The sequence below is a fragment of the Ailuropoda melanoleuca genome, chromosome 11 (genome assembly GCF_002007445.2).
Source record: "Ailuropoda melanoleuca isolate Jingjing chromosome 11, ASM200744v2, whole genome shotgun sequence".
Lineage (NCBI taxonomy): Eukaryota > Metazoa > Chordata > Mammalia > Carnivora > Ursidae > Ailuropoda > Ailuropoda melanoleuca.
The window spans coordinates 58,366,710-58,378,525 of NC_048228.1; the positions used below are offsets into that span (position 1 = coordinate 58,366,710).

General features: G+C 34.5%; 1 pseudogene; it reads left to right on the forward strand.

Moving 5' to 3' along the window:
- LOC100476958 overlaps nucleotides 1–10,879 on the forward strand; it is a 29,020-nt pseudogene extending 18,141 nt beyond the window's left edge.
- Nucleotides 10,880–11,816: the final 937 nt, after the last annotated feature.

The following is an 11,816-nucleotide window of genomic DNA, read 5'->3' on the forward strand; positions in this document are numbered from 1 at the left end:
ACTGCTTTTCCATCAGGCCTCTCTAAATTGGATGAATGGCTTTATGCTTCTTTTCTTCTTCATGAATACTAGTTGTTTCTACTGGAAGGTGCTCACTTCATTTCTATTAGGGTAGAAATCCTTTCAACAGGGAGCATGACTGAACAAAATAACTGTATGATTCCATTTACCATGTGAATGCAACCCCATGAGCTAGATTTTACCTTGCTGTTCTTCTCACTATTGATCATGATGGTACCTTGATTGACAAATTTCTCTTAGTTTGTGTATTACTCGGAGTTCTCCAGAGAAATAAAGCAATAGTAGATTCACATAAAGAGTTCGTAATAATTTAGCTCATGCATTTATGGAGACTGAGAAGTCCCATGATCTGCTATCTCCAAGATTGAAACCCTGGAAAGCCAGTCGTATAATCCTAGTCCTATCCTAAAGGCCTAGAAAACAGGGAAGCTGATGGTGTAAATCTCAGTTCAAGGGCAGGAGAAGACTGATATCCTAGCTCAAGCAGGCAGGAAGGAAGGAAGCAAAAAGGGGTGAATTCCTCCTTCATATACCTTTTTGTTCTGTTGGAGCCCTCACAGATTGGATGATGCGCACCCACACTGGGGAGGGCTGTGTTTAACTGAGTCTACTCATTCAAATGCTAGAATTCTTCAGAAACACTCCCAATGACACTCCTAGGGATAGTGTTTAATTTGGGCAACACCTTGCTCGGTCAAAATTGACCCATAAAATTAACCATTATAATTTATCTGCTTCCCCACTAAAGACTCAGCTTTATGAAAGACTCAGCCATGTTGAATGTGTTCTTCATTCTGTTCCTTGTAGCTAGCATACTGCCCAAGCCACTTTTTGTCATACAATGAGCTCTTACCCTCTGAAATTCAAATGCTTACTTGGGAGTGAGCTGCTGTCCTATATACAAACTCCTTATGAAGAAGTATGAAGATATAGGAGATGACCAATATGGAAAAAAAAAAGATAAGTTTGTTACCTATGCATGCGTCATTGTATCTTAAGGATATATATCTGAGGCATACCCGTATCCCTGTACTCTTAGCAATAATTAGGCTTTTATAAAATTTCAACCCCTTTCTCTTCTCTTCTAAAAACCTATTTCTTCCCCAGTTTTTGAAATGTTACTTATTAGAATCATCAATTTCTCAAGTTACAAACATAGTAACCCACATCCAGCTGTTTACCAGGTGATATTGATTCTATTTTAGGATTATCTCTTGAATTCAAATCATTCTTTCCTTTATGTATGCCTGCTTCCCTTGACTTAGTTTAGATGTTAATTTTCTCTTTCATAACCACTGTCTACAGTCTTTTGTCCAATATCTCTATAGCGGCCTGTTTTACTCTTTCATCTGCCTTAATGAAGCTTGCATTTCTTTGTATAAAATGTATCCTTCATATCACTCTTTGGCTTAAAAAGGGATGCTTTTTAACATATAGGATTATGTCTAATCTCTTTAACTTGGAAATGAAATATATCAGAATCTGTCCCTATCTACTTTTTCAAATATTTTCTATTTTGTAACCTATGTTCCAAGCTTAGTAAGTCTCTATTAATTTCCTCTACATATGATGATCTTACATGATTCTTTGCCTTTAAGTATGTATTTTCTTCTGTTTGAAAAACCTGCCTTGCTCTCTGCCTGAAATATATCTACTTATTTTTCAAAAGCACAGATAAATTATTATATTCTACTTTGATAATGTCAGATCCTACAGAGAATTAGTCACCTCATTTTCTCTAAAAATGATATCAACAAGAATAATTAGACTTTCATGTGCCATTTGCTTCCCATCATGATTGTATCAAATTCTTAAAACCATAGTTTTTCAGGTGATAACACTGAGAGGTTTGGAAACATTACTTAATTCAGCCAACATAATATAAGCTGAGGCCCTACCACTTAATCAACACTTTATTTATTTTTATTTTTTAAGATTTTATTTATTTGTGTGAAAGAGAGTGCACTAGCGGGGAACAGCAGCCAGAGGGAGAAGCAGGCTCCTAATCAACACTTTAAAGGCCCCTGAATTAGTGGATTTGTAAAGAATTTTTCATATTTAGATACACATCAATTCTCACCACACATTGTTCATTTAGCTGTGCTGCTTCTCATCGACTTATCTCCCTAAGAAGACCTTCTTTCTCATTACTATTTACTTTATTTCCAGTCTAATTTCTCTGAGCTAACCTGAAAAGGAATAGACCTTTTCAAGTTCTCTATTTCCTATTTTTAACCATACCTAAGATAGGCTCTGTGTCCATAAGCAGTGTGTGCCTCCCAATCTCTAGTTCTTATAAATGTTTTCAGTTAATTTCCTATCCAATTCTTGATCTTCTACTTTCCACCAAGTTCTCTTGGCTTCCAGGTTCCGAGCTCTGATCTATTGCTTGAGTTACAGTTACATCCTTTCGGTCTCTCTTGATTTCTTGCTTACTGTATTAGTAACCATATAGGCTATATAGGGCTGAGTATGTAGTAACGACGAGACCTGGACATTCAAAGCTAAAATAAGACACATACTTGCTTAACTTGCACATATATCTAAGGCTATGTTGGCTCAGTTCTAGGATATCATTCAGTAACCAAGACCCTTTTAAATCTGCCCATATGCCAAAGTGTTGTCCTGATCTGCGTGGTCCAAGATAAAGTACTACCAGTTCTGTTTTCTAACTTTTTTTTTTTTCCTGGGGGAGACAGTGCAGTGCAGTGGTAAATCAAAAGTTGCGAATACCATCTCTGTTCATATCCCATTAGTGTGGACACAGTGACATGACCATGTCAGACTGCAAGAGGGGTTGTAAAATGCAATCACCAGGTAGAACGTCTGAAGGAAAAAAAGAGAATAAAAACTAAGTGATAATCACTACTATGTATTATGCTTATCTATTTATTTTTCTGAAACTGAGATTAATTTATCATATAGTTATCCATTTATTTAGTAGGAAATTCCACAATTGAACTAGAAAGTCCTGAGATTGAGTCCTAGCACAGCCATGAAAAACTTTGGACTTGGACATGACATTTTCTGAACTGCATTTTTGTTTTTGTTTTTGTTTTTTTTTTTAATGGCCGAAACTAGAGTTTGTGGAAATTTTATCAATATACATTGAGTTATTTTTAAACTATTATCCACTGCATATTTCAGGAACATCATGCACGGTAACAACAAGAGAAGTTATTAACCTCTTCATTTTACCAACAACTCATTTTTATTAAAGAGACTGTTCTTTATCATTAAAAGGGAAAGTGATTTAAAATATTGAGAAATAATGAGAAATATTCTGTTACTAAAAGGAAGAAAGAGAGGATAATTAACGCTTAAAGAAGAAACCTAAAATTACCAATACTCTCATGACCATATAATCTCTCCCATAGACTTGTTCTGTGATCTTGAGCTTTCTGTCTATTCTCTTTTGGCCTCAGTTTTCTTATTTATAAACTGAGATGGTTAGATTTGACGATCTCCAAGTTTCTTCCCTTTACTAACATTTCTGATTCTCTTGTAAAAAAATATGTATTTATTAAACTTTTTATTTATATGTATAGGAAATAATACATCATTCCTATTGTAAGGCAGTTTGGTATAGGTTGATGATTAACTGTTGAACAAAATAGACCTAGAGTCCTCTGTTAAAAAACTTATTCTAATAAGAAGATTGGTAATGAGGACACCTGGGTGGTCTAGTCGGTTTAGTGTCTGCCTTCAGCTCAAGTCGTGATTCCAGGGCCCTGGGATCGAGTCCCACATCAGGGTCCTTACTCAGTGGGGAGCCTGCTTCTCCCTCTTCTGCACCCCCTGCTTGTGCTCTCTCTCTCTGACAAATAAATAAATACATCTTAAAAAAATTGGTAATGAAAATTAGGGGAAAATGATAATGGAGTAATTACTATCAGAAAGTGTCAAAGCCAGGCTTAAAAGAAAGAAAATGGATATATTTATAAAATCTGTGGTTTTCAATAACATAAACTGTTACATACATAGTTTCTTAAAAACTTAGGTCTTGGGATAATGTATAATTAAAACACAGCTTAGGGGCATGTGGATGGCACAGGCAGTTGAGTGTCTGACTTTTGATTTTGGCTCAGGTTGTGATCTCTGGGCATGAGATCCAGCCCCACGTGGGGCTCTGTGCTGAGCACAGAGTCTGCTTGTTCCTCTCCCTCTGCTTTCTGCCCCCACCTCTCTCTCTATATGTATCTATCTCTAAAATAAATAAATAAAATCTTAAAAAAAAACACATCTTAAATATATCCCTAATGAATTGACTCATACATTTTACCTTACCCCGCCTCTACCCATTCCCCCACCTATAAAACACATTATATAAATCTCTATGGGGTAGTATAGAACTCAAACATAATCTCCTGCATCTTCTTACTTTAGATGATATTCCACAAAAGTATGCAATGACATCCATCTAGCTGTTACATTTAAGTCTATTACTGATGTGATTAATAAGTCTTTTGATACTGAATGATACTGGAAATAAAATAATTATTCTCTGTTGAGTTCACATTCTGTCGTATAAATATATTCTACCTATGAAAACACTTTGCCTCATAGCATCATTATAGTATATTAGTTATATGTGCCAGTAAAAATGTCATAGCACAATAAATTTTAAATACACATGTGAAGTATAATTTGACATGGTTCGATATCTTAAAGTATGCATTTCATTATATCTTTAGTCCAAGGCACTTCTCCAACTTTGAATTACTGACTAGCTGAATAAGTGAAAAATTTATTTACTACCATCTAGTCCTTTTCAATTAGTTCACATTAACTTTTTAACCTTAGAGGCCATTGAGAGGTACCCAGGTATAAATTTTCTATTTTGTCACTTAATCTTAATATCCATCTCTAAATTGGCATTATCGTAATAAAAACTAGTCTTTATGGAGATCCATTTGTGTGCCAGTTACAGTACTAAATTATTCTTTAACCTTCATCCAACTTGATGAGTTAGGTTGTTGTATTATGCTCATTTGATTGTAACTGGAAGGTTAATCCAAATTTATGATTATAACTATACACTGTAACTATGTCTATTTGAAAAGATGCTAAAATGCAGAGTTTCTCTCAGAAATAGAGTTCTAACACTATTCTGGTTTTTGTTGTTTTCTGTAAGTATAGACGATCTTCTGCTAATTCAACAAGGCTACCACATATTAACTTTCCCCCCAATTCTGTTCTATTCACATATATATGAATAGGTGAAGCAACGTTCATTTAAAGTCAGTATTCTATGTATATTACTTACACACAGAAAAATATTTTATAGTGCTAAGCCTTAAGAAATTCTTAGGCACCCCAAACAGCTAAAAGTTAAGACCACTAGCTTTCAGCAGTAAAACATTAGTTTGATGAGTTCTGTCCATTTTTATACTTGGCTTCTTTCTAGTTTAAAATTTTAACTTGTGTTATCTGTGTAGATATTCACTGTAGATGATTTAGAAAATACAGAAAACTATTAGTTAAGATGCGAGCTATACTCTGAGAACAGATAGCAGTGGCTTAAACAACATATTATCATACTCTTTTTTTCTAAAACGTCTGAAATGCTAGGTGACTTGGAGGGACAGTGGCATCTTCTACATTGTTGTGCTACCATTCCCTAGGATGTTGCTGACATCATGTCGCATCCAAATCAGACTGAATGTCAGAAAACATGCTTGGAGGGGGAACATTTTCTTTACAGAAATTATTAGAAAGTCACATTCTTCATCTGCTCCTATCTTACTGGACAAAAGTTAGACATGCAGCAATTTTGAATTGCAGGAGTCTTGCTAATATGGTCCTTAACTGGGTGGTCAGGTGTCCAGCTAAAATTATCAATGTTCTATTATTTTAAAAAAAGAAGAAGAAGGAAAGGAGAGTGGATATTGGGATCAGTAACCATGAAAGACAAGTACATATAATCTCTGTGATTTTTTTTTTTTAAGCAGGGGAGGGTCAGAGGGAGAAGGAGAGGGAATTTTAAGCAAACTCCATTCCCAGTGGGGAGCCCAACAGGGAGCTTGATCTCACAACCCTGAGATCATGACATGAGCTGAAATCAAGAGTTGGATGCTTAACCAACTGAGCCACCTAGGCTTCCTTCTCTGAGATTTTTAATATTAACTTCTAATTAGTATGATTAATGCTGAAATAAACATGCAGAATTCACTAATTATTCCACAGGCTTGGTGGTCTTAAGATAGATTCCTGAAAATGTAAATTCTGGGTCAAACTGTATGGCAAACAAACAACATTATAATTGTGCCTAAATATATCTTATAAAAATAGTACTAGTTTATGCTTTAACATAATTTGTTTGAAAACTGATATATTTGCAGTACATATTTACAGCTCTTAGCAAATGTGACAGGCAAAACACTTAAAAATGTACATTACTTTCCTTTTTAACCGTTATTTATTTCCGAGTTAATTGACCAATTTTATTTGCTCTCCACATTGTCTCCTTATGCATCTTCTTATTTTACGCAGAATTTAATGTTTCTTCCTAATCTATATGAACTTCATATATATCATGGATAGTAACACTTCACTAATTATGTTTTTTAAAAAATATTTTCCTTTACTGCTTTTCTATGATGTTTTAGAACTTTAAAAGGTTTATGTTTCTAGTACTCAAACCCATCAATAATATTCTTCGAGGGTCTCATCCTCGAAGTTTAATTGAGATGTGATTGACATACACACTGCATACGTAAAGTGTACAGCATAATGATTTCATTTATATATACTGTGAAATGATTACTACAGAAATTTTAGTTGATATTGATCATCTTGTATAGGAACACAAAATTTGCTTTTTCCTTATGATGAGAACTCTTAGGATTTACTCTCAACAACTTCTATTGTGCCATACTGCAGCGTTAGCTATAGCCATCGTGTTGTACATTACATCCCTAGTACTTATAATGGAAAATTTGTATCTTTGGCCACTTTCTCCATTTCCCCCTGCTCCCACTCCGATTTCTGGTAATCATAAATCTGATATCTTTCTATATATTCTTTTTATCTATTTATTGATTGATTTATCTATTTTTAAATATGCAACACATGAGAACATACAGTATCTGTCTCTCTTCCTCTTTCTACTTTTTCTTTTCTTTCCTAGAAGTTTGTACCTCTTAATTCCCTTCATATATTTTGCCCACCCACAGCCTCTCCCTGATGTGGTAATCCACATTTTGTTTCTTGTAACTGTTTGTTTTATCTTGTTTGTCTCATTGTTTAGATTCCACATATAAGTATTTGTCATTCTCTGATTTATTTCACTTAGCATAATGCCCTTTAAGTTCCTCCATGTTGTCATAAATGGCAAGATTTCTTTCTCCTTTGTGGCTGAGTAATATTCCATTGCACAGCCATACCTTGGAAATACTGCAGGTTCAGTTCAGACCACTGCAGTAAAGTGAACATCACAAAGTGAGTCAAATAAATTTTTCTGGTTTCCAGTCCATATAAAAGCTATTTTTATACTTTAGACTATTAAGTGTGCAATATCATTATACCTAAAAAAAAAATATGTACCTTAATTAAAAAATACTTTATTGCTAAAAAATGCTAACCATCATTTGAGCTTTCAACAAGTCATAATTGTTGATCACAGATCACCATAACAAATATAGTAATGAAAAGGTTTGGATTATTACGAGAATTACCAAAATGTAACACAGACATGGAGTGAGCAAATACTATTGGCAAAATGGTGCTGATAGATTTGCTCGATGCAGGGTTGCCATAAATCTTCAATCTATGGAAAAGGCAGTACCTACAAAGTGCAGTACAGTAAAATGAACACAGTAAAATGATATATGTCCAATAAATGAGATGTGTTTGTGTGTGTGTGTATATATGCACATACATATATTTACACATATATACATGCATATATCATTTTTATTCATTTATCAGTGGACACTTAGGTTACTTTCCTATCTTGGATGTTGTAAATAATGCTCCGATGCACATGTATCTTTTTGAACTGATGTTTTTGTTTTTTTGGATAAACATCCAGAAATGGAATTGCTTGATAATATGATAGTCCAATTTTTAATTTTGAGGAACTTCCATACTTTTTTCCATAATGGCTATACAAATTTACATTCTTTCCAACAATGCTCAAGGATTCCCTTTTCTTTATATTCTTGCTAACCCTGGTTATTTTGTCTTTTTGTTAATAGCCGATCTGACAGGTGTGAACTAAAATCTCATTGTGGTTTTGATTTACATTTCTCTGATCATCAGTGAGCATCTTTTCAAATACCTGTTGGCCATCTGTATGTCTTCCTTGGAAAAATGTCTATTCAAGTTCTCTGCCCATTTTTAATTTTTTAAATATTAAGTAGTATAAATTCTTTATGTATTTTGGATATTAACCCCTAATCGGATATATGGTTTCCAAATATCATCTCCCATTGGATTGCCTTTTTGTTTTATTGTTGAGTATTTGTCTTTCTCTGTTTGACTTTTTTCAGTAAGCATAATGCCCTTGAGGTCCGTCCATCTTGTTGCAAATGACAGGATTTCCTTCTTTTTTATGGCTGCATAATATTCCATTCTGTATGTGTATATACAGCATAACATCTTTATCCACTGACTCACTGATACATGCTTAGGTTGTTTCAATTTTTTGGCTATTATAAATGCTTCTATGAACATGGGGGTACAGATATCTTTTCAACATAGTGTTTTCATTTCCCTTGGATGTATTTCCAGAAATGGAATTGCTGGATAGCATGGTAGTTCAATTTTTATTTTTTTGTGTGTGAGGAATTTGAGGTTCTTTTTTATGTCTGCTCCCTTTTCAAGACTGGTAACACATTCATGCATTTTACTTTTCTTCCTAAAAGTACGTGGCTTTGTTTTGTTGTTGTTATATAACAATATATGTGAATGGTTAAAAAATATACAGATAAGTTACCCCAATTAAAAAAAAATACATGCCAGTCACCATTAAGCTGTTGGTAATTCCCCTGCATGTTTTCTACAGATGAATAGAAAGTATGGTTTATAAAGTTTTTAATAGAAATTCTGTATTATAGAAATCAGGCAATGTAGCAATTAATTGTGCAACATCTACTTTTTTAAAAAATATCTTCACATCGCTTTGAAGGTTTGGATTTAATAACTTGCGGAAATGGAGCTAATTGAGTTTTTTATAAGGCTGTGCCGTGGTTGGATTTATGTAGGGACTTTGAGATCTCTGCACTAGATTCTATATTCATAAATCAAAAAGAAATGAACTGTATTTTTTGTATTATCTAGTGACTAACTTGAGGGAGGGTGTAGGTGGAGAAGTAATACTCTGCCTAATACCTCATCTTTCCTGTGTAGATGGTCAAGGCTCAAGCTCATACCGTATATGGTGACCTGAAACTTTGCAGAGGAGAAAAGACAGATTGCTTCAATATCAAAGTTTCCGTGATAGTGACCTTGAATTAAATTGTCATGTGTCCAGTTTCCTTTCATATGTAATAGTGACAGGTTTTATTGTATAGTGAAACATGCATATTGAAATATCTAAGAGAATTTATTTATTGACCACTCTTTTCTAATTTTATTATTTACATTTAAATTAGAAAGCAATAATTGGTGAATGACTTTTATTATTTTAGGGGCTACTACTTGACCTCTAACACAGATTATAGAAGTCTTACTAAGCAGGAGAACACAGCCTTAGATGAGGACTCAGAAACTGTCCCCTAACCCTCTAATATTGAATGGAACTATCTGATAGAGGGTATTTAAAAATTTTTAATTCACTAAAAAATTCAGGCTTTTGAAAAATCTATATTTAGAAGTCATAAATATAAATAAATACATAAATCCTGTACCAATGTCCTAGCACAGGCTGCTATAACAAAATGCCATGGGTTAGGTATTTTAAATAACAGACATTTATTTCTCACGGTTCTGGATAGAAGCCTGAGATCATAATGCCAGCATCATTAGAATAGGGTGAAGACTCCCTTTGTGGCTTACAGATGGCTGCTTTCTTGCTGTATCCTCAAAAGATGGGGAGGTAGATAGAAAAGAGAAGGGAAGCAACTCTCTAGTCTCTTCTTATGTGGGCACTAATCCCATTCTGAGGACTGCAGCCTCATGACCTCATCTAAGCCTTATTACCTTCCAAAGGCCCCACATCCAAATACTATCACATCGGGACTGAGCACTTCAACTTGTGAATTTTGGGGAAACACATTTAGTCATTAACTACCAGAAACTGCACTCAGAATATAATTCTTCCATAGATGACATGTAAATTATCATTGGTAAAAACTTAAATGGCCTTGAGCACGGGACCTGAACCTGTTGCATTAGAACAGGTTGGAACCCTGGCTGAGAGTGGCGGGTACCTCAGGCCCAGGGTGTTTCTCAGCAGTGCCTGCACACCTAGCTGCAAGTAAACCCAGCTGTGGGATCACCAAGACTCAGTGGGTGGAGGTTCAGAGAGGTTTAATGATCTATGTGTGTTTTGTTTTGTTTTTTCCAAGGGAGCTAATAAAGAACTTCTTCCCAAAATGGTTAATACACTGTTAAATATGAAACTAAGGGAAACAGAAAATGGCAAGCATATATTGGGTCTACCTGGTAACGTTCTTATCATCCCTCAAGTCACCTCTGGCGGGGGGAGAATAAAAGGAAGAAACATGCAGTATCACTCTAACTCTGGAAAAGGGGGTTAAAACTTTATTCCCAATTTGTGACTCTATGTGAAAAAGAATTCGCTGCTAACAGCAAGAGCAACGAAGCTGGGCTGTGGTGGAACATAGTACTTATAGGTACAGGCAGGTGCTAAAGCTGTATACCAGGACCATACACACACCTAATAGAGTTTTAAAGAATTAAAAGTTTCTACAGTTGTTTTCTGGTATAAAATAATCTAGACCATAATTGGATTTTCTTCTCTTCTTGAATACACTAAATGTTCAGCCTTTCTTAGGTAAGAAAATCCTATGTCCCATCCATAACTCTGCAACCTGCTAATTAGATGACCTTGCCAAGTCACCAAATGCTGGATCTCCATCACCTTTCATCCTGCTTTCCCCAACGCTTCCACTTGAAAATTGGAAAAATGCTTTCTATTCTTTTTATAGTCATTGTGGAAATGCTCTTAGAGAGCCGTATTTATGTATTTTGCAGTGAAGAATTTTGTGCAATCAAGAAAAATATATTTCTTATACCCTCAAATGTATGTAGTATGTAATAAAAATAACTATTTGCATTAAAATTAGGTAAAATCTCACACAAACGGAAAAAAAATTAAATGTTCTCACAAAATGCACAGACAATCCTATAGGTCTTGTATAATACTGTAGAAGCATCTTTATTACTGCCTAAGTGATTTACAGTCCTGTGATATAACCACCACTGCTTCAGTAAACAAAAGAGAGCAATTTTAAATTCAATTATTAAAATGCTAACATTAGCTTGAGATGGAACCAAACAGAAAATCATTTTTGTCCATGGCTTAAAAGTAACATTATCCACAGTATGAAGTAACTTGAAACCAATATGGAGCCAAATGTAATGAAATTGAATAACTTTATTTTTCTTGATGTATTCCAAGAGTTGTATTTTACTGAATTCAAAACTAGTCTCACCTGAGACTTTTCCAGGAAGTCTCCTCTTATAAGCTCTTATTTCAGATAGAAATATAAAGGTGAACCATTCATTTCTTCAGCTAATGAGTACATTTTGTTGAGCACCTCCTGTATGACATGTACTATTCCGAACACACGTATAGTTTGCCTTATACATTTCTCCTTCTCTTCCAT